We start from the raw sequence: 22381 nt of genomic DNA on the forward strand, positions 1-22381 counted from the left end.
CTTCCTGGTTCACAAAAGGTGAGAATTCATTTTGCGTAGAATTCCAGGGAGGAGACACATGAAGCCTGGGTATGCGACTCTTTTAACAAAAAGTATAACCTTATTGAGGATATCCCTCCAGGTGAGCAGAACTTTCACAAAAGGTGAAGTTCAGGTTTAACCACCTCAGGAATTTCCTCAGCCAGTCCATTTTGATTTAAAATTGTGGGCCTGGCTTTTTAAGACTAACCAAGCTCTACTGAAGATTTCACATTTTAAAACCCTATCTTCCTTCCTTTCCCAATGCATCTTCTTTCTAGCTAAAATTTTATTTCTTTTATTCCACCTCATCACTATCAGATTACAAACTGGTGGTTCAAGTTTAAACTACTCATTTGACCGAAAAGACACAAATAGGCTCGCTCTCTTTCTGCCGCCATCTTGGTCCTGCGATCTCTGCTCGAAATGCCCTGTGAAGCCACGGAAACCGTCCCTGCTACAGAGCGGGAGCTGCCACAGCCCCAGGCTAAGACAGGGTCCGGAACAGAATCTGACAGTGATGAATCAGTACCAGAGCCTTAGGAACAAGATTCCACCCAAACAGCCTTACAACAAGCTCAGCTGGCAGCAGCAGCTGAAATCGATGAAGAACCAGTCAGTGAAGCAAAACAGAGTAGGAGTGAAGGCACAAAAGGCCCTGTCAAAACTGGGTCTTCAACAGGTTATAGGGGTCACTGGAGTCACTATCCGGAAATCTAAGAATATCCTGTTTGTCATCACAAGATCAGATATCTACTGTACCAGTATTGGGAAGAGGTTTCAAAATGTATTAATGCACCAGTATTGGGAAAGATTTCTAATTTTAGAAATATATCTTCGGTAGTGAAGAAAGCCAGGAGCTGTGGGGAGAGGGCTAGCAGATTTCTCCATGGATAATTAGCAAAAGAATAGAAGAAGCCTAGGGTCTTTTTACATTTCTAAAGGGAGGCAAGGTTCCTCAAGGATGGGAGAAAATCCCAGATTCCAGAGAAGCAACTTAACACATTTTGGAACATAACAAAAGGTGTGGGTGTCTGTGCAGGAGACAGAGCTGCCCGTTCCTGCCTCAGAGGGGGCGGATCTGGCTGGGATGGAGACAAAGCAGATACCTGGGCTAGAGATAGGGCAGCACATCCACACATCAAAGGACCTGCCCAGATCTGGTCAGGTGGCCTATAAAAAAGCTCCACATGTTGTCTTGGTGAATTCATTCGAACCACCCCCTCATGTTACCCTTGGGTACATGAGGCTGTAACTGTCTTCTGAATTTCTATCTTTTTAATAAACTTCTTTAAATCTTCAGCAAGAGTCCAGGCTAATGTGTATTTACCGTTAGCTCAGGACCCTTGGTTTTTCTGTTTTGGTTTGTGTGTGTGTGTGTGTGTGTTTTGAGGGAAATTGTGTCCGGAACCCTAAACGGGGTCCTCGGGGACAGTTTCCCCAAAATCTCAAACCGTAACATCTACAAGTGCCCAGCTTCAGATACTTACACCGTTTTGGGGGAAGCCAAGATTGAGGATTTGTCTCAGCAAGCACAATTAGCAGCTGCTGAGAAATTCAAAGTTCAAGGTGAAGCTGTCTCAAACATTCAGGAAAACACACAGACTCCAACAGTACAAAAGGTGAGTGAAGAGGAAGAGGTTGAAAAAACAGGTGTGGAAGTTAAGGACATAGAACAGGTTATGTCACAAGCAAATGTGTCCAGAGCAAAGGCTTCCGAGCCCTGAAGAACAACAGTAATGATATTGTAAATGCTATTCTGGAATTAACAATGTAACCATCTGAAAGCAAGGACCGACCTTTTTTTGGTGTTTGAAAAGGGTAACTGAAGCTTGCTTTGAAATTTGTACTGTTTCTATCATTAATAAAGTTATGGCTTCTTGTTGGTTTTTTTTTTAAATGACACAAATATATTCTCCCAATCCTCCCCCCCATTTTATTATACACTATTACTCTTATCTTCAAATTCTACTAACATATGGTGACTCTTACTCTCAAAGGTGTTTGGTTAGAACTGTCTCTGTCTGTCTAGGGAGGATGTCTCTAATACAGAGGATTCTACCACATCCTAGTAGGATCATTATTCCAAATACTATCAGAAATATTATGACCGGAGTGATTATTTCTCCTTGTTTTCCAAACCATAGTTCCATCCGGCTGGAGAAAGGATCATCTATCCTTGAGCTTTTGACCAGCTCAGCTGCTAATGCAGACAAACTTCACAGGCTTCTGTTACAGTGCCATCTGTTGCCAGGCGTGGTGGCCCATGCTTGCAATCCCAGCATTTGATGTTACGGTGCCCAGAACTGTCATGGGAGGCCCTGTTGGGCTCCCAAACTGTAACAGTGAGAGATGTAGCTGCGGGTTCTTGTTCTGAACTATCTTAGAAAAGAATAGCCTGAACTCTGTTTGCTGCAGGCTTAAGCAATTTTATTATTACAAAAATGGAAAGATAGGACATAACTTAGATTAAAGCAGTACACCATAGACAGTGACATAGTGGGCTGACTTGAAAAGAAGTCACCGGAGGATTTGGACACAGAATAGCTTTATACCAAGTCTTCTGACCTGACTAGATCTGCCCCTTCTCCAGGGCAGGTCTTTTGATGTGAGGATTCCTTCCTGTAGGTCTGCCCTGTCTCCTGTACAGACCCCAAGCCTTTGAGTACACCCCAAAATGTGTTAATTGATGATCTGAGTCTGGGATCTCTTGGAGGTTCATGGCATCCCCCTACATCCTTGGGAAATCTTAGCTTATCTTAGAAACATAAAAGACCCTGGGCTTCCTCTATTCTCTTGCTAATCACCCTTGGAACTCTGCAGGGTCCATTCCCGAACCTTCTGGCTTTCAATATCAAAGTTATTTTCAAAAACATTTTGAAGCCCTTTCTCAATACTAGCACATTAATATATTTTAAATACATTCTGAAGCCATTTCCCAATACTGGTACATTTGGGAGGCTGAGACAGGAGAATCATGGTTCATGGACAGCCTCAACTACTTAGTGAGGCCTTCTGCAACTTAGTGAGATCTTGTTTCAAAATAAAGAATTAAAAATTGGGTATGGGGGTGTAGCTCAGAGGTAGAATATCCTTGGGTTCCAATATGTATATTGCCATCTGTTGCAATATTGTTTGGGATATAAGTGTAACATTGATTGCCTCTTTATGGCCCATAACTTTTTTTTCCCCTACGATCATATTTAAGGCTAGTCTATTTTCTCCAATTATTTTGTTAGTAGCATCTAACTGTTTATTTCTTGTACGACATCTAGGGTGTGGTTGACAAACCTCGTTTGATTGTAATATATCATTCATCCAGTCTACCTCTTTATTAGTGGTGAACCTCCAAAGTAATATTGGTGTAAACCACGTAGCGAATTGATTTTTAGCCTTAAGTTGGTACCTCCCTTTGAAAACCCAATCAAATCAACATAAATGCAGGAGTCTAATGACTCACGTGGAATTTGAAATGCCAGGGTGAAAGGGATTGCCAACTGTACTAGAGTGTAAATTCCACTCCAATTGATTGATAAAATCGTGAGTAACAGTCTCCACAATACCAGAGATCACCTATTGGTTAGCTTGTATGTAGATAAAAATTGATATACTTTTAAGTTATAAGCTTTTTATAAAACATTTAGATGAACCTGAATCCACGGCATATTTAGCTTTCAGATATGTACACATCTATGGTCATAGTTGTTAGGTCAGAGGGTACATGGGGCCCTGGTGGGTTTCACAACTACAGCTATGTGGGTCTCATAAGCACGGCTGCACCATGATAATGCAGGTCAGTCTGTCTCAGTCTAAGTAGCAGTTACCAAACATAAGAAAAAATCACAAGGGGGTAATATTCCAACCCTGACCACCAAGGCCAGCACCCACCACCCATGAGCAACTGAGTCTGGCTGTTCCTAGAACCAGGCACTACGCCCTCCCTCGCTCTCTCTGATATAAGTTTCTTTCTTCCCCCTAGTGCTGCTTTTCTCCTGCAAGATGTTACGGTTCTGGACTGTTATGGTTTGGGAAACTGTCCCCAGGGACCTTTGTTAGACCCCTGGGAATAATTCCCCCCCCAAAATACAAAAACCACAGGTTCTTGTCCTGAGCTACAGATAAATATACAATGGCCCGGACTCTTGATGAAGATGTAAAGAAGTTTATTAAAAAGATAGAAATACAGAAGATATTTACAGCCTCATGTTATCCAAGGGTAACATGAGGGGGTGCTTCGAACGAAATCACCGAAATACAAAACACGGAACAGACTTTTTATATATGTGATATCCTCCATCTTGTTTCACGTAACAAGTCCCTGTAAAGCTCCTCCCCGTACTTTTCCTGCTGACCTGAGTCTACGCCCATTTTTCTCCTTTCCCAAAGGTCGACCCCCTCCTCCCATTCAAACTAGATTATCCAATTACCATGTAGATATGTTTTTAGAGAGAGGAAGTCCTAGCTCCCCTCTCCTATCAACTTGCTAATTACTTTTAGCTAAGTCAATTTAAGTTTCAATAGCTGTTTGCTTTCTGACAGAAACCAAAACCAAGTCTTTCCCCAGGTCTGCCATTTTATACAATTATTTTTGAAATATATTTATTAATAATCAGAGCTTTCTCAAATCTTCCTAAGCCATTCCCAATACTGGCACACAAGAGACAACCCAACAGCTAACCTCACCTGCAATAAACTTTCCCTAATGGACCGACCTCTGGGTCTCTTGTCTCTTGGGTTATGCTGATCATTTTACATCTGGTGCTGAATCCCAGGAGGAGGATCTTTCCCTCCCTGAGACCCCTGTGGCTCCTTAGTGAACCATCCCACCAGGTCCCTGAGGGGAGCCCTCCTCTCTACTTCCCGGAACCTAAACTCTCCAAACCTTGATTGGACCGACGACTCTCGGACAGGTGAGTTCCCTACCCTTCCTCTGGTTGCACAATGGTAGACTGAAGAGTGCTGCATCTCCGGCTACAAAATTGGACTCTAAATTTTATGTCATAAGTGCTTTAAGACTGACTTTATTAATGCTATTTATGATGATCTTAATTTCAACATTTATGTACACTTAAGCCCCCTCCTTTCTAAGCTCCTTCAAACTCATGTATGGGCACCCCCTTTCTTCTTGGAAACTTCCCCATCAGAGCCAATCTCTCATAACTGGATATCTGCTCACCTTCACGCTCTTTAGAGAATTGAACATGCAGACTGTGTCCTCCCACAGCCTGACCCTGGTCCTATTGCTGGCTCCCTCCCCCTAAAGCCCGCAAAAAAACATATCACTCTCCCTGTTTGCATGGAGGGCTAATGCAGATATGAAGACACCAAACCTTAGAATAAGTTCACAGCAGTAGAACTTGTTTTCCCTCCCACTGAGATCCCCCTTCCTCCACACCTGGGACCATTCAGCCGGATCTTGGGGGTAGCCAGTATTTCCTCTTTACTCTTGCCCCACAGGCAGCCCACCAGGGCCTTGGAGTCCACCACCATGGATCTACACCATCACCTGGAGAAACAAAGACAAGTGCCACATTTCCTCTGGCAGCCCAAACCCTACTAGACTGGGATGCTCCTGGAATACACAGCTTTTTGGCTTTTGCAACTAGCCACATGGACCTCACTCCATTTGAACCTTATGAGCTGGGACATGAATCAGAGGCCTTCACATGGGGCGCCCTGAAGTCCTTGAAGATGCTGGGCCCATGCTGGAACTCAGAGAAGTAGACAGAGACATAAGATCTTGGGGGATGGGTAATTAGTAGCCCGGTGGCCCCTGACATCATACTGCAGCCCTGTTCTGTCCCATACTTGGTGATAAGACACTTAGGACCACAGCTGGCTGGAATCTGAGCTGGGAAGCCCAGGCTGAAACAGGACAGGAGGAAGGCTCTTGGTGAATTCATGACCTTGAACTTCCTAGCTGTATGGTCATTGCCAAGTCACTAATTGTTACTAACTCAGTAGCCTTATCTGCAAAATGGGGACGGGGGTAGCCATATGTGATTGGGCATATTTGTAATCCCAGTATGTGAGAGGCTGAGACAGGAGGATTGTAGGTTCAAGACCAGCCTCAGGAACTTTGTGAGACTCTCCGCAACTTAGTGAGACCCTGTTTCAAAACAAAAATTAAAAAGGTACTGGGGGTAGCTCAGAGGTAAACATCCCTATGCTCAATCACCAGTACCAAAAACACATACACACACAATGGGATGAAGGGGGTGGTTCTGTGTCTTACACTGTCCATGAGAATTTACTAGGAGGGAGGCCAAGTGTCTGCACCTGAGGCCTGATAAAGACGTGGGTCAGGACCTGGACACCATAGACTTTGCCTGGGACCGCAGCTCCGAGCTGCCCCTAGATAGTCAGGATGCAGAGACAGATGTACTCACACTGTCAATGTGCTACCTGGAGAGCACCATCACCTGGGGAAACCAGAACAGATGTGTTGGGAGAGTCAAAGCATAGTGTTCATTACTATTCCTAGCCTCCTGATACAGGCTGCGGTTATATCAAAACTAAGCATGTCCCTGAAGCCATATTGCCTTCTGTAACTCTGTGGCTGGGCTAGCTACCACCATTGTTAACCCTGTGCCCTGGTAAGCTGCCACCTTCCTCCTGCTTTGACCTATATAATGGACAGAGACGTATTGCGGCACAGAAGTCTTGTAGGGAAGTCTCTTATGGAGCACGCTTGTACTCAGCTGGCTGCCACTGAGTAGTGGAAGCAGAGGTCTTCTATTTCAGCACACTGCTGCTGAAACAAAGGCATGTCTCATCCCCCACCCCCTCGGCACCTCACTTTTTTTCCTGACTGGCTAAATCCCCAGTCTCATTAGTTGCAGAATGGATGTCACACTTCTTCCTCCCAGCCTGCACCCTCCTGGACTGGGATGCTCCTGGAATAAACACCTCTTTGGCTTTTACAGCTACCTACACAGAAAGAACTCTATAAGGACCTTCTGAACTGGGACATGGGAGAGGGACCCAAATTCAACCTGAAAGAGCAGACCTCTCAAACTTTGGTGCCTACCCAATGAATCCAGACCTGAACCCAGTATTTTCAGCACTGCCTTGAAGTGAAAGAAAAGAGATGTCTCCCTGAATGTTTGCCTGAATATTTTTATTTTTATTTTTTTGTGGTACTAGCATGGTAGTGCATGCTTGTAATCCCAGTACTTGGGAGGCTAAGATGGGAGGATTGTAGGTGCACAGCTACCCTCAGCAAGTTATCAAGGCCCTTTGTCACTTAGTGAGACCCTGTTTCAAAAGTAAAAAACAAGCTGGATGACGTGGTGGCGCACACTTGTCCCCACATTTGGGAGGCTGAGACCAGAGGATTGCAGTTCAAGGACAGCCTCAGCTAGGTAGTGAGGCCCTTTGCAACTCAATGAGACCCTGTTTCAAACTAAAGAATTAAAAAATAGGGCCGGGGGTATAGCTCAGAGGTAGAATGCTCCTGGATTCCATCCCTGGTACTGCAAAAAAAAAAAAAAAAAAAAAAAGTAAAAAACAAAATAGGGCTGAGGTGTAGCTCAGAGGTAGAGTGCCCCTGGGATCAATCCCCAGGACCATAAATAAATACATAAATAAATAGAAATAAATTTAAAAAATAAAATAGGATTGGGAATGGAGCTTGGAGGTAGAATGCCCTTGAGTTCAATCCACAGAACCCTTCCCACCAAGTCCTCCCACAAACAGACAAACAAACAAACAAATCATTAGGACAGATATTCTCCCCCCTTTCTGCTTCCTTTGATGTCCTGCTGACACACGATCCCTCTCTGCTTCCCAATAAGTTCCAGATCACAGGCTCTAGGGAAGCCTGGATGGAGCAGAGACTTGGATTCCACTTCTCCCAAGTTCTGGGGCTGGGGTTTAGTGACTCCAGGGAGGACCTGTAGGGATCCATTGGCTGCATGTGTTGACACGCGCCATTTACCCCTGTACCTATTCAGGCCTGAAACAGGATATGTGTCCCACACAGGTGCTGCAGGATTGAACAGAGCTTAGTTCCCCCACAGAAGAGGAGTATACGTAAAAGAACATACCTGTGTTTCTGGACCTGTGGCACTGGGGAGGGGAGGGTCTCCAAAGAGCCGCCACCGCTGCCCTCCTCAGGGCTCCACAGTATCTATGCTGAAGTCAGGGGCTTCACAGTTCCTAGAGCCAAGCTGAAACTCTACCAGGGACAGAGGCAGCAGAGGACACTGGAATAACTGGAATCTGGGGACAAATGTCTCTGCAGTACCTGGAGCTAACATCTCCAGTTGCCAAGCCCTGAGCCTGGAGCCTGGCAAGCTACTCCACCCTCCAGAGCCTCAGGATGTTCCTGAATGTGGGAATCTCCCAGCATCAAGGGAAAACTGCTCCTGGCATATCTATCATCTATCCATCCCTCTCCTCCTCTCCTCCTCTCCTCTCCTCTCCTCTCCTCTCCTCTCCTCTCCTCTCCTCTCCTCTCCTCTCCTCTCCTCCCTCTCCCTCTCCCTCTCCCTCTCCCTCTTCCTCTCCCTCTCCCTCTCCCCCGCCACTGTCTCTCTGGATTGAATCCAGAGGCATTCTACCTCTGAGCTACACCTCCAGCCCTTTTTGTACCAGTATTGGGAAGAGGCATCAAAATGTATTAAGGTGCTGGTATTGGAAAATTGCTTTGATAATTTCCAAAATGTAAAATATAGTCATAGCTTAGGTGCTGTGTAAGCACTCAGGCAGGGAGGGGGCTGCAGCGGTTACAATGCAGAGTTCCTCTCCATCTTTGCCCTTCATTCTAATCATTAATCTATAGTACAAGCCTTAGAGTCAACTGAAGCCTTTAGCTCTAAAACTACAATAGAGGCAACCGGTGCCTCTGTTTACCTCCTCTCCTCTGGATCCGACCTGGGCATAGGAAAGGTAAACTTGGTGTGCGGCAATATTGATGAGCAACCAATACTGCCCAATACAATAATGCCGAGGGCCAGGCAGATTCTTGACCCCTGCACTTAGTAAGTGCACTGTCCGGAGACAAAGAGGCACCACCTGGCTAAGGAATAAGTAACTAGCCCATTGCCTTGGTAACGCTGATGAGAAAGATACCAATACAAAATCTTTTTAAAGGTCGGGGTCCCCAAAAGGGGCCAGAGTTCCATTTTCAGGCTCTCAGCATGCGGGTCAACAGGCTGCTTTTTCCTTCTCTTCTCTATTTCCTACTAATTTTATAATAAAGATTTGTTAAAGCTGCACTGAGCTGCCTGTTAATTTTTCTATTCAACCAACCTCAGTTGAATAAGAAAAAGAACTCTCACCATTCAAACCGTAACACTTTTTATTTTTGTTTTGAAACAGGATCTCACTAGGTTGCTGTGTTCTTACTGAATTGAGGAGGCTGTTGTCGAAACTGAGATTCCCCCGTCTCAGCTTCCCAAACATTGAGATAACAGGTGTGTGCCACCATGCCCAGATTGGCATTCCTTTTATATATTTGTTTGCTTATTTAGGTACTAGGGATCACACCTCAAGGTTTCTAACCACACACTCAACCACTGAGCTGCACCCCCAGCTCTTGCAGTGAGGTTTTAGTGAAAGAGCCTTGGCAGCCTGGCCCCAAGCTCAGAGCACCTACTCATGCTGCAGCCCCTGATGTTTCTCAGCTTTTGGGAGATCTTACATGGCTGGTGGAGGTCCCCTCCCTCACTCCACTCCAAGGTTAAAGCTGCTCAGTGAGCACAAACCGCAGCGGTCCTAGAGGTGGCTTGGCAAAGGGAATTCCCAGGAAGGTGTGCACCCCCACACTGGTGCCCTCCACGTGGACAAGGCTGCCCCGCACCTGCCCAGTGTACGTGGTCCGGATGGGGTTGGTCAAGTTCTGGCCTGCGGGAGAGAGATGCACTTGGGGCTGGGGTCTGCCCAGTGGTCAAGGCAGGCCAGGGAGGAGCCTGGCAGGGTGGGCTCTGGAGGAGGGGAGTGTGGGGTCCTGCTGGGAGATGAGGTTGGGGCAGGGTGGCTGGTGGTCAGGTTCCTCCCTAGGATCCTGTGGGCTGAGAGGAGTCAAGGGCTGCAGACACAGCCCAGCCTGGCGCTCCCTGGGAAGGCTTTATCAGCCTCCTGGCAGCACAGAGCACCATCACCTTTGCCCTAATGCCAAGTCATGCCTGTGCCCCAGCTGGGGTGTGGGGTGAGGGGCCCAGCGGGCTCTCAGCTCAGCTTTGGGAAGTGGTGCTGGTGGCTCTGTATCCTAGGGCTGGTACCTTCCCTGAGGCTTGTCAGTGGCTGCTCTGGACAAAGCGGTCACATTAGGAGACAAATGGCTGCAGGAAGCTATTATTATTGTTGCTTTTATTACCCGAGGGACAGTAATAGCAACTCTGGTGTCCATAGCCTCACACACAGGAGGGAAACTCCCCCAGCTCCTGCCCCTCTGCCAGGAGGATGCTGACCTTCCCGTCCACGCTCCTCAGAGCCCCTGCACGCAGCTCACCCCTGGGTATTGCATGTCCCTAGGGAGCAGTGAGTCTTTGTATCAGGATGGGCTCTGGGGGAGGGGAGTGTGGGGTCCTGCTGGGGAGATGAGGTTGGGGCAGGGTGGGCAAACATTTTCTGTCATCTTTTATTTCCATCAGCAACTTCCCTCCAGCAGAGTCAGGCTCTGCCTCTGCACAAGGCAGCAGATCCAGCCCTGCTTCCTGCCACCATCATCCCTCCAGCCCCCTGCAAAGCAGGAGCCTCACCCTGGGCCTGGAGAAGGAGAAACAGGAGCTCCAAGCTGAGGTGCTCAGCTGCACAGGAAATTGCTCTGGTTGCCCAGTTGTTCACCTGGCGGGTTCGTTTCTAGGTGAAAAGGTGCAACCTTCACTTAGAGGTTGCCTCTGAGCAGAGTATCACCCAGGTTGGAGTTTGGAGTCAGCAGAGTGTAGGTGGGGCTCAAGTTGGGGCAGGGCCAGGTGAGTGTTGTCAGAGAGTTGCCCTGAGCTGAGTGGGCAGAGGTGGCCAGAGCCAGTCGGATGCAGGAAGGGCAGGGTCGCCTCCCCTCTGCTAGTTCTTCTAAGAGCCTCTGCAGCCCCTCTGAGATCCCCAGAAACCTCCCCTCAAACCTGGAGTCACTAACTCAGTGTCTTATAGAGGAGGGGGTGGGCGGTCCAGAGCAGGGAGCAGAGGGCTGCAACTGAAGAAGTCAGGAGGGCTCCTTTGAAGAGGTGCAGCACTCAGCCTTGAGCTACACCCCCAGCCCTTGCAGTGGGCTTTTGGTAAAAGAACTTTTGCAGCTTGACCCAGAGTTCAGAGCACCCACCCATCTCCCAGCCTCAGGTTTCCCACAGATAGAGAAGCAAGCAGCCCTCTGATGGGCTGAAGGGGCTTGCTTGAGCAACAGCAGGGAAGTGGTCCTTCATCCTGAAGCTCCTTCTTGTTTGGAAGACTCACAATTTATTTTGAATGTGCAAGGATATTTATTGCAGAATTGTTTATTTATTTATTTTTCCTTTAAAATTTTTTATTGGTGCATTATATTCAAACATCATATTGGGGTAAAAAACTTGTGTGTACAGACATGTACACATCGCTGATTTAACCCCTACCCAATTCCCACCCCATTCCCTCCCCGTCCCTCCTTCCCTTGCTTGGCTTAGTGATTGACTTCGATATGTTTAAGTACATTGTGTGTTTTAGAGATTTTCCTCTTCCCCCCTCTTTTCCCCTCCTTTAGATTGTCTTGTTTGCTCCTCTATAGGATTTCCTTTTTCAAGAGTTCCTCCTATGACCCATTTTTCCCTAACTCTCACATATTAGGGAAAGCATCTGATTTCTTATTTTTTGTGACTGACTAATCTCACTTAGCATAATGTCCTCCAGTTCCATCCATTTCCCTGCAAATGATGTAATTGAGTTTTTTTTTTTTTTTTTTTTGATGGCTGAGTAAAATTCCATTGTGTACATATCCCACAGTTTTGTAATCCATTCATCTGTTGATGGACATCTTGGCTGGTTCCATAGTTTGGCTATGGTGAATTGTGCAGCTATGAACATAGATACACATGCATTAGTTTGGTAGTTTGGCTTCCTATCTTTTGGGTAGATACCCAGAAGTGGTATTACTGGATCAAATGGTAGATTTGTTCCCATTCTTCTGAGGATTCTCCATACTATTTTCCAAAGTGGTTGCACTAATTTGCAATCCCACCAACAATGTCTTAGAGTTCCCACTTCTCCACATCCTCGCCAGCATCTGTTGTTGTGTTTTGAATGATTGCCATTCTAGTTGGAGTTAGGTGAAATCTTAGGGTAGTTTTGATTTGCATCTCTCTGATTGCCAGTGATGTTGAGCATTTTTTCATGCATTGGCCATTTGAATTTCTTCTTTTGTGAAGTTTCTATTTAGTTCATTTGCCCATTTTGTTGTTGGATGCTTTGTTTTCTTAGTGTTGAGTTTCTTGAGTTCTCTGTATATTCTAGATAATAGTCCTCTATCGGTGGTGTAGGTAGCAAAAATCTTCTCCCATTCTGTTAGCTCTCGATTGAGGTTCTTGATAGTTTCCTTTGCTGAACAGAGGCTCTTCAGTTTCATGCAATCCCATGTATTGATTCTCCTTTTAATTTGTTGTGCCTTTGGGGTCTTGTTGAGGAAATGTTTATCTGTGCCCATGTGTTGCAGTATTGGACCTATGCCCTCTTCAAGGAGCTTCAAGGTCTCTGGTTTAATTTCCAAGTCTTTGATCCATCATGAGTTGACTTTTGTACAGGGTGAAAAAGTGGGATTAATTTCCAGTTTTCTGCATATGGTTAACCAATTTTGCCAACACCATTTGTTGAAGAGGCTATCTTTTTTCCAGTGTATGTTTTTGGCCCCTTTGTCAAAAATCAATTGGCTGAAAGTGTGTGGACTTGTTTCTGGGTCTTCTATTCTGCTCCATTGGTCTATATATCAGTTCTTTTGCCAGTACCATGCTGTTTTTATTACAATGGCTTTGTAGTATAGTTTAAAGTCAGGTATTGTGATTCCTCCTGCGTGGTTTTTTTTGCTGAGAACTACCTTGGCTATTCTGGGCTTTTTGTTATTCCAGATAAATTTAAGGACTGATTTTTCTATGTCTGTGAGGAGCAGAATTGTTTATAACTACAAAAGTTGGAAAGAACTCAACTTTTACAGTGGGATAGGTAGCCATAGGTTCTTGTTCTGAGCTAGAAAACAATAGCCCGAACTCTGTAAACTTAAGCAATTTTATTATTACAAAGATGGAAAGATAGAACATAGCTTATGTTACAGTGTGGAAATGTTATGGTTTTGAGGAAACTGTCCCTGAGGACCCGTGTTAGGGTTCCGAACATAATTTCCCTCAGCACACATAAAAAAACCCAAAACAGAAAAACCATGGGTTCTTGTCCTGAGCAAAGGGTAAATACACATTAGCCCGGACACTTGTTGAAGATTTAAAGAAGTTTATTAAAAAGATAGAAATACATAGCCGGGCGTGGTGGCGCACGCTTATAATCCCCACGCTTGGGAGGCAGAGACCAGGAGGATTGCGCAGGTTCGAAGCCAGCCGTGCTGGTGTAAGATACCCTGTTTCAAAAATATAAAATAGGTCTGGGAGTGTAGCCCGGAAGTAGAAGGGCTTCCAGGAACCCCAGTACCACCAAAAAAAAAAAAAAAAAGAAAGAAAGAAAGAAAGAAAGAAAGACAGAAGACAGCCAGGCATGGTAGCGCACACTGTAATCCCAGCATTCAGGAGGCTGAGACCCAGAGTGTTGCAGGGGATATGTTGTGGGGTGGGGGGGGAGGTGCGTGGTGTGTGTGTGGAGAAGTAACCCCCCCCCACATACAGACAGACAGACAAACAGAAAAAACCGTGGATTCTTGTCCTAAGCTAAGAATAAGTATTCATCGCTTGGACAGCTGCTGAAGATTTAAAGAAGTCTATTAGAAAGATAGAAATACAGAAAATAGAAATACAGCCCCATACCAAGATGGCATGAGGGGATTGTAAGATTGATGGGCGTGTGTGTCCCCCAGTCGCATAGAGACACGCAGAGATCCATAGAAGATATATGGATGCCTTTATTCGTGGGAGATCGGCCTCCAGCCCCCGCGTAGTCGCGGGGGCTGGTGGCGGGGGAGAGCGTGCGTCCCTCCCTCTCGGGCTCCTCTCTGAACTCTGCACACACTTCTTCCGGCCTGGTTCCCTCCCGGAATCGCAGAGCTCCACCTCCTAGCTTCCGGCCCTGCCCCCTGTGGGCCAGGGGGCGACTTAAACCTTACAGGGATGACTCGAATGAGTACACCAAAGGGCTTACTCGTGGACTTGGCCTTTTTATACCCATGATCTCCATCTTGTTTGCGTGACTCTGACGTGAACATCCCTGTAAGGTACCTCCCCTAGCAAGGTGGGGTAAGGTGTCTCCTTTCATAAAGGGCAAAGTCAAACCCTGCCCCGTCCCCCTTAGATCATGTAGATCTGTCTTTAGAAAGAGGAAGCCCTAGCTCTCCTCTTTTGACTTGTTAAGTACTTCGAGCTAGGTTGATTTACACTGGAATAGCTGCCTATTGTTAGGCCGAAACCAAGTCCTTTCTTTATCCATGTCTGCCTCCATTTTGACACAACTATTTTGAAATATACCAATTATTTTCTTTTGAAATATATTAATAATCAGAGCTTTCCCAAATCTTTCTAGGTCATTCCCCATACTGGCACACAGAGGATCGCGGTTCGTGGACAGCCTCAGCTACTTAGTGAGCCCTCTGCAACTCAGTGAGACCTGGTTTCAAAATAAAGAATAAAAAATAGGGCAGGGTGTGTAGCTTGAAGGTCGAATGCCTCTGGGTTCCATCTCCAGACCCGAAAAAAAAAAAAAAAAAAAGAAAGAAATACAGAAGACAGTTAAAGTCCCATGCCATCGGACTCCTGGCTTTCTTTACTACCAAAGATATATTTTTAAAATTGGAAATCTTTCCCAATACTGGTACATTAATACATTTTGAAACCTCTAAGCTGTACCCAATACTGGTATAGCTTAGAGTAAAGCACTATGCCATAAAGGGTGACATAGTGGGGTGACTTGAAGTCACCAAAGTCTTTCAGACACAGAGTAGCTTTATGACCAGTCTTCTGCCTCGACTAGATCCACCCTTTCTCCGGGGCAGATCTTTTGATGTGGGGATTCCTTCTTGTAGACCTGCCCACTGCAAGGGCTGGGGATGTAGCTCAAGGGTTGAGACCCCCAAAATGTTTTAGTTGATTCTGAGTCCGGGGTCTCTTGGAGGCTCATGGCATCACCCACATCCTTTCTTTTATCTTTAAAATGTAAATGACCCTGGGCTTCTTCCTCAGCCATCCCCCTCCCACATCCTTAGGGAAGTCTGCTTCTCTTAGAAATGTAAAAGACCCTGGGCTTCTGGGCTTCCTCTTATTCTCTTGCTAATTACCCGTGGTGCCTGAAATTCTGCAGCCTTTCCCTGAAGCTTCTGGCTTTTGTAATACCGAAGTTATTTTCAGATACATTTTGAAAATATTTCCCAATACGGGCACATTCATACATTTTAAAGCCCTTTTCCAGTACTGGCACATTGATAAATTTTGAAGCCCTTTCCCAATACTGGTACATCAACCATATATTAGTTAAGTAACATACGGTATAATCACATAAAGGCATATTATGCAGCTGGCATGTTGGCCCATGCCTGTATTCCCAGTATTTGGGAGGCTGAGACAGGAGGATTGTCAGCCTAAGCGATTTAGTCGGATCCTCAGCAGCTTAGTGAGACCTTATTTCAAAATAAAAAAATGAAAAGTGCTTGGGTGTAGCTGGTGGTAGAAGTCTCCTGAATTAATTAAAAAAAATTTTTTAAAGGAATGTTATGCACTATTAATGATGATGCAGTAGATACTTTTTACTCAAATGGATAGGTTTTTATGATCTGTTTTTAAGTTAAAAAGACAATTTTTTATAAAAAACATATATTACTATGCTAAGAAAGATTTCTCTTTATGTCTATATCACATTCTCTGTGTACATGTGTGTATATAACATACATTGTCAATAAATTATACAAAGTTTAGATGGTGGCATTGTGAAGAATTATAATAATATATGTAGTAGTATTGGGAATGGCCTGGGAAGATTTGAGAAAGCTCTGATTATTAATAGATCTATTTCAAAAATAATTGTGTCAAAATGGCAGACCTGGGGAAAGGAAGACTTGGTCTTGGTTTCAGTCTGGAAGCAAACAGCTATTGAAACTTAGATTGACTTAGCTAAAAGTAATTAGCAAATCCATAGGAGAGGGGAGCTAGGACTTCCTCTTTCTTTTTTTTGTTTTTTTGGTGGTACTGGGGTTCCTGGAAGCCCTTCTACCTCCCGTGCTACACTCCCAGACCTATTTTTACATTTTTATTTGGAAACAGGGTCTCCTAAGCCAGCACGTGCGGCTGGCTTTGAACCTGCAGGATCCTCCTGTCTCTGCCTCCCAAGCGCGGGAGATTACAAGTGTGCGCCACCACACCCGGCTAGGACTTCCTCTTTCTAAAGACAGATCAATATAATAATCTAGCTAGCATGAGAGGAGGGGGTCGACCTTTGACCTTCAGGAAAGGAGACACCTTGGTGGGTGTAAAGTAACCTGCGAGTCTACCACAGCACAAAGCACAGGAGAGATCCAGTATGCATGATATCAGCCTTTAATGGTACAGCTCTCCCGGGAAAGGAGCTGGGCAGTTCTGGGGAACCGTGCCTCTCCCAGGCTAGAAGGACAGGGCCCTTCTTTTAAGGTATGCATCTCAGGAGGTGGGGTTTACTCGAGGGAACAAAAGATTCTCCTGAGATACTTCTTGGGAGGCAGACTTTCTGCCTCTGGGCTTCTGGCCCCTCCCCCTGCCCGAGCAAAGGGGACCTCAACTCACCAGTGGGGGAGGAAACTTACAGGGTTTTTACTACGTCAGAATTACGTGAAAGATGGAGGGTGTCGTGTATATAAAAAAGTCCGGTCCACGTGTTGTATCTTTGGTGAATTCGCTCAAATCGCCCCCCCCCATGCCATTTCTGAATGGCATGGGGCTTTAACTGTCTTCTGTATTTCTATTTTTTTAATAAACTTCTTTAAATCTTCAGCAAGAGTCCAGGCTATTGTATACTTACCCTTAGCTCAGGACAAGAACCCGTGGTGTTTTTCTGTTTGGGTTTTTTTTGTGTGTTTTGAGGGAAATTGTATCCGGAACCCTAACAGGGGTCCTCGGGGACAGTTTCCCCAAAACCATATCTCAAACTGTAAAAATATCTTTACTTTATATTTTATTTATTATTGGAAATAAACACGACTAGCTTGTGTGGTGATCATAATGATGGTGACAAGGAGAAGCAGTACTCTGTCACCATCAGGTCTGCTAGGGTTCTACTGATCTCCTAGGCCCTGAAAACTGGTTGTTCTTATGATCTCACTTCATTCTAGTTTAAAACTTTGAGCCCTTCTAATTTAAAATGAGGCAATAGCTTCTTTCCCTCTCCTCAAGAGAACTACATTTCGTTTGTGGGTTTTTGGCATGAGGAAGCTGTAAGAGCTGTAGAAAGGGAGGGTCGGGGCCTCCTGGCATGCCCTGGGGGTGTTTCCAGGTAAGAGCATCACTGTTTTGCCGCCTATTCCAACACAAGACACCGGCTCCTGAAGGAGTGCTGGTGAACTATGACCTCTACCCCCCTGTGTCATTCTGAGAAGTGATCTAGGAAAACAACAGAAGAGGCAGATGAGCTCCTTTGGGAATGTGCGTGTATATACACACACTTTCAGCCAGAAGTCCTGAAACCAAGCCAGTATATACAGGTACATGGACAGACAGACCTCTTTTCTTGCCACTTTTCCATGTATTTGACAAGCCAAATTAATGTCTGCAGTTAGCCTTGCATTTAAACTCAACAAAGACACCCTTTGGGCTATCTTTTTTTTTTTCTTTGAGTGGTAATGGGGATTGAACCCAGAAGCATTCTACCTCCAAGTTACACTCCAAATACTATTTATTTATTTCATTTTTTTAAACAGTCCCTAAATTGCTGAGGCCAATCTTGAACCTATGAATCTCCTGTCTCAGCCTCCCAAGTACTGGAATTACAGGCACGGGCCACCACACCTGGTTTAGTATACCTCTCAATGTGCCCATTGAAGAAGTGAACAAATTGTTCTAGGAAGCTGTGCCAAGCTGGCCCATACCTGTAATTCCAGTACTTGGGAGGCTGAGACAGGAAAATCGCTAGTTTGAGATCGCCCTCAGCCATTTTAGCAAGACTCTCAGCAGCCTAGTAAGACCCTGTTTCAAATAAAAAAAATAACAAGCCGGGCGTGGTGGCGCACGCTTGTAATCCCCGCGCTTGGGAGGCAGAGACAGGAGGATCGCGCAGGTTCGAAGCTAGCCCCGCGCGCTTAGGAGACCCTGTTTCCAAATAAAAATGCAAAAAAATAGGTCTGGGAGTGTAGCCCGGAGGTAGAAGGGCTTCCAGGAACCCCAGTACCACCACCAAAAAAAAAAAAAAAAATAACGAAAGGACTGGGGGTGTAGCTCAAAGTAGAATGCCCCTGGGTTCAATTTAATCCTCAGTGCCAAAACAAAAAACAAAATGGTGCTGGGAGTGTGGAGACTGAGAAAGACAGAAGTACACAATTTAAGCCAGTTCTCCAGCCATGCAATTCGATATTGTACATGGTAGCACATTTTTTAACCAACAAAGAAGTTATGAATAGTCTAGAAAGAGAAACCATTTGAATTTCAAATGTAGGATGCAGGGGGGACAGAATCTTACCAGTGAAATGCCTTAGCTACATTGGAAGATGCATCTACAAGGCTTTTGAAATATAGAGTAGCATTTCAACTACAAAGTAATAGAAGCCGCCATAGCTGTCTGTTTCCTCCTGAAGGTGTGCAGATTCATCATTACCCGGGCTTCCTTCAACAGTCCCTCACCTCTAATAGGTTCTGAGAACCTCTTGGGGTCTCTACTCCGCCTGGCCGTTCTTTCCATCTGACTGTTCTTTTGCAACATACATGTGACGATGCCAGTGCTGCAGGTCCCCATCCCCCCATGACCAAGATCGAGTTCAGTCACTTAACCACTGGAGAAGCAGGAGACCAGTGGCTGCAGGTCCAGCACCAGGAACTTGGCAGTGAAGTCCCAGCCGTTGGTGTTTCAGGGAAGCCAGGAGACTGACTGGGAGGTTCTGAAACATCCTGAGCCCTGTGTGATGGAGGAGAGCCTAACCTTCATGTGTGGCTGGTAGGGATTAAAATGATATAACAATTTCCAAAGACTGTTTGGCATCGTTCTTAAACATTCAGCGCATCTCTCCATATGGCTCAGGTAATTCCACCCTCAGTCATTTACACGAGAAACGAAAACACATTTCCACACAAACTCATTTCTAAATATGTCCGTAACTGCTTTACTAAGAATAGCCGAGCTGGAAGAGATAGTGCATGTCTGTAATCCAAGTTCTCGGGAGACTGAGACAGAAGTTATCACAGGTTTGCAGCCAACCTCAGAAGCTTAGTAAGTGTCTAGCAATTTAATGAAACCCTGTTTAAAATAACTAAAATAGGGCTGGAGGTGTAGCTCAGAAGCAGAATTCCCTGGGTTCAATTCCCAGTAACACACACACACACACACACACACACTGAAAAGACATAAAATGGTAGTCACTCAGATGAGCATCCGCTAGTGATAAGGTGTCGTGTATCCATATGTGGAATTATCTCATGAATCCGAAAAACAACATGTGAAGTGACAGAGACAGGCATAAAATATTCCATTTATATTCTATTCTATTCAGGACAACACACACTATAGCAACAGAAAGGTGGTTGCCAGGGAGCAGAGTTCGGGGATGTGGTAAAAGGGGCAGGAGGGAAGTTTTTAGAGTGAAAGAAACATTCCAGATCTTGATTTCACAGTAGTTGTGTGTCTTACACATTTACTCAGTTATTAAATTGTAAACCTAAGCCGGGCATGGTGGCGCACGCTTGTAATCCCAGTATTTGGGAGGCAGAGACCGGAGCATTGCGGTTTGCAGACAGCCTCAGCTACTTAGCGAGGCCCTTCGCAACTCAGTGAGACCCTATTTCAAAAAGTAAAAGAATACTTTTGGAGGGAGGTCTGTGGATGGAACCCAGTGGCATTTAACCTACGAGATACACCCTTTGCCCTATTCTTTATTCTTTATTTTGAAACAGGGTCTCACTAAGTTGCGGAAGGCCTAAGTAGCTGAGGTTGTCCGTAAACTGTGATCCTCCAGTCTCAGCCTCCCGAATGCTGGGATTACAAGCGTGAGCCACACTTTTAAAATATGATTGAATGGGCAGGATGACATTTTACCATATTTTCTAGTGAAGGCAACAATGGCAGTCCGTTTGAAATCCCATGTCTCCATAAAACTTCAGTTCTTGCTTCTGCATGATGTGAGGAAATTTAATTGTCGGCACAAACTTTCACTATGAAGTCTCAAATCACGGAGATTGGATTTGGAGCATGGGACCCGTGTTTGCCCTCTTGAACCTTCCATAGCTCCCACTTGCTTCAGAAGAAATGAAGACTATCTCACTAGCCTAGTGGCAGGGTTGAGAAGGCAGCTGCCTGTTTGCTGCCGATCTGAGCACAACCCAGATCACCCTAACTGGGGTGAAGGGACCTTGGAGCTCATTTGTCTACAAAGCAGGATGTGCTTCCACACAGGGGAAGGCATAAAGAGCCACCGATACACAGGAGGACAATTCTAGAAACCCTAGGGATACTTATTTGTATCACATCCTTCCAAAATAATGCAATTTTGGTGTGCTTCTTACTAAGAAAATCACATATTAATACAGTGCTACCACTATATAGTTTGTGCATGAATATATGAAAATATACAGGAGTCATATGTTCCAAAAAAAAAAAAAAGTAAAAGAATAAAAAACAAGGCTAGGAGTGTAACTTGGAGGTAGAGTGCCCCTGGGCTCTGTCCCCAGTAGTGAAAAAAAATGTAAACCTAAAAGAGACAAAGTTAACTGCATGTGAACTATTCCACACTGGATAGGGATGTAACTCAGTGGTATGGTGCTGGCCTAACATGCTTGAGGCCCTAGGTTCAGGCTTCAGCACACACACACACACACACACACACACACACACACACACACACAGAGAGAGAGAGAGGGGGGGGGGGCTGGGCGTGATGGTGCACGTTGTAATCCCAGTACTTGGAAGGCTGAAACAGGATGATTTCCCAGGAAAAGAAAAATCCACACTAAACTTGTTAAAAATTGGGAAGCAGGGCATGGCAATTCTAGTATTTGGGAGGCTGGCAGAGGAAGATCTCAAGTTTGTGGCCAGCCTCAGCAACTTAGTGAGGCCCATAGCAATTTAGTGAGGCCTTGTTTCAAATTAAAATAGGGTTGGGGATATATGGCTTGGAGGTAGAACAATCCCTGGGTTCAATCTCCAGTACCAAAAGAAAAAAAATTAAGGTAACTATGACATCTAAACAATTTTTGAGAACTCACTTTAAGGAAACAGTAAGCATCCCCAGAACTAAAAAATAGAGGCATGCTTGCAGCAGGAACTCAAAGAATACTTTAATGATACAGGGAAGCTGGATGTAGTGACGCATGCTTGTAATCCCAGTCCTTGGGAGGCTGAGACAGGAGACAGGAGGATTGCGGGTCCAGGCCTCAGCAACTTAGTGAGGCTATGAGCAACTTAGTGAAGCCCAGTTTCCAAACAAAAGATAAAATAGGGCTGGGGGTGTCACTCAGAAGTGGAATGCTACTGGGTTTAATTCCCAGCAACAAACAGACAGACACACACACACACACACACCCTGATGCAGGGGGGAAATATGCACCAGGCAGTGTTCCCTGAAAGGAAAGTTTTCCTGTGCCCAAGTCAGGCCAGGCTTGAGCACCAGCCAGTGAGCATGGAAAGAGCATCTCTTTCTGGAATCTCATCAGCCAGGAGGAACCTTATCCTTGTCCAGAGTGGGCAAGGCAGGAATTTTCATCCCCCCCCCACCCAAGGCCATCATGTCCTGTGGTTGCTTTACATTCACTGGATGAAGGAACAGGGATTTCTCCCCTGGGAAAATGGAGGCCCCAGGGTGGAAGTTGGTGAGAGGTGGGGGAATAGGGGAATTCCGAAAGGGGAATTCTGGCCCGGGCTACCGGGGCCAATAGACATGCCCAGTCACCTCTCTGGTACAGAAATAGATGAGTGTCATCAATAATAGATGCCATTTGATCACTGGGGACAATAGGGAGAGGGAATTTCAGTAGTTGGCTATCTCAGGTGGCTTATATGCAATGAGGTCTATGCAATGAGGAATATAGCTAAGTAGTCACAGAGAGAAAAATGCTTACAGGAAACAGAAAGGCAGATCGAACAC

The 22381-nt window shown here is 45.4% G+C and overlaps 1 pseudogene across 1 annotated transcript; it reads left to right on the forward strand.

The window, feature by feature from the left end:
- The first annotated feature begins 444 nt into the window (after window positions 1-444).
- On the forward strand, window positions 445-1795 carry LOC308269019 (nascent polypeptide-associated complex subunit alpha-like; annotated as a pseudogene). Its single transcript has 2 exons — window positions 445-782; window positions 1495-1795. The product of its transcript is annotated as a nascent polypeptide-associated complex subunit alpha-like (transcript).
- Window positions 1796-22381: the final 20586 nt, after the last annotated feature.

The sequence above is a fragment of the Muscardinus avellanarius genome, assembly GCF_963383645.1.
Source record: "Muscardinus avellanarius genome assembly, chromosome: 10".
Lineage (NCBI taxonomy): Eukaryota > Metazoa > Chordata > Mammalia > Rodentia > Gliridae > Muscardinus > Muscardinus avellanarius.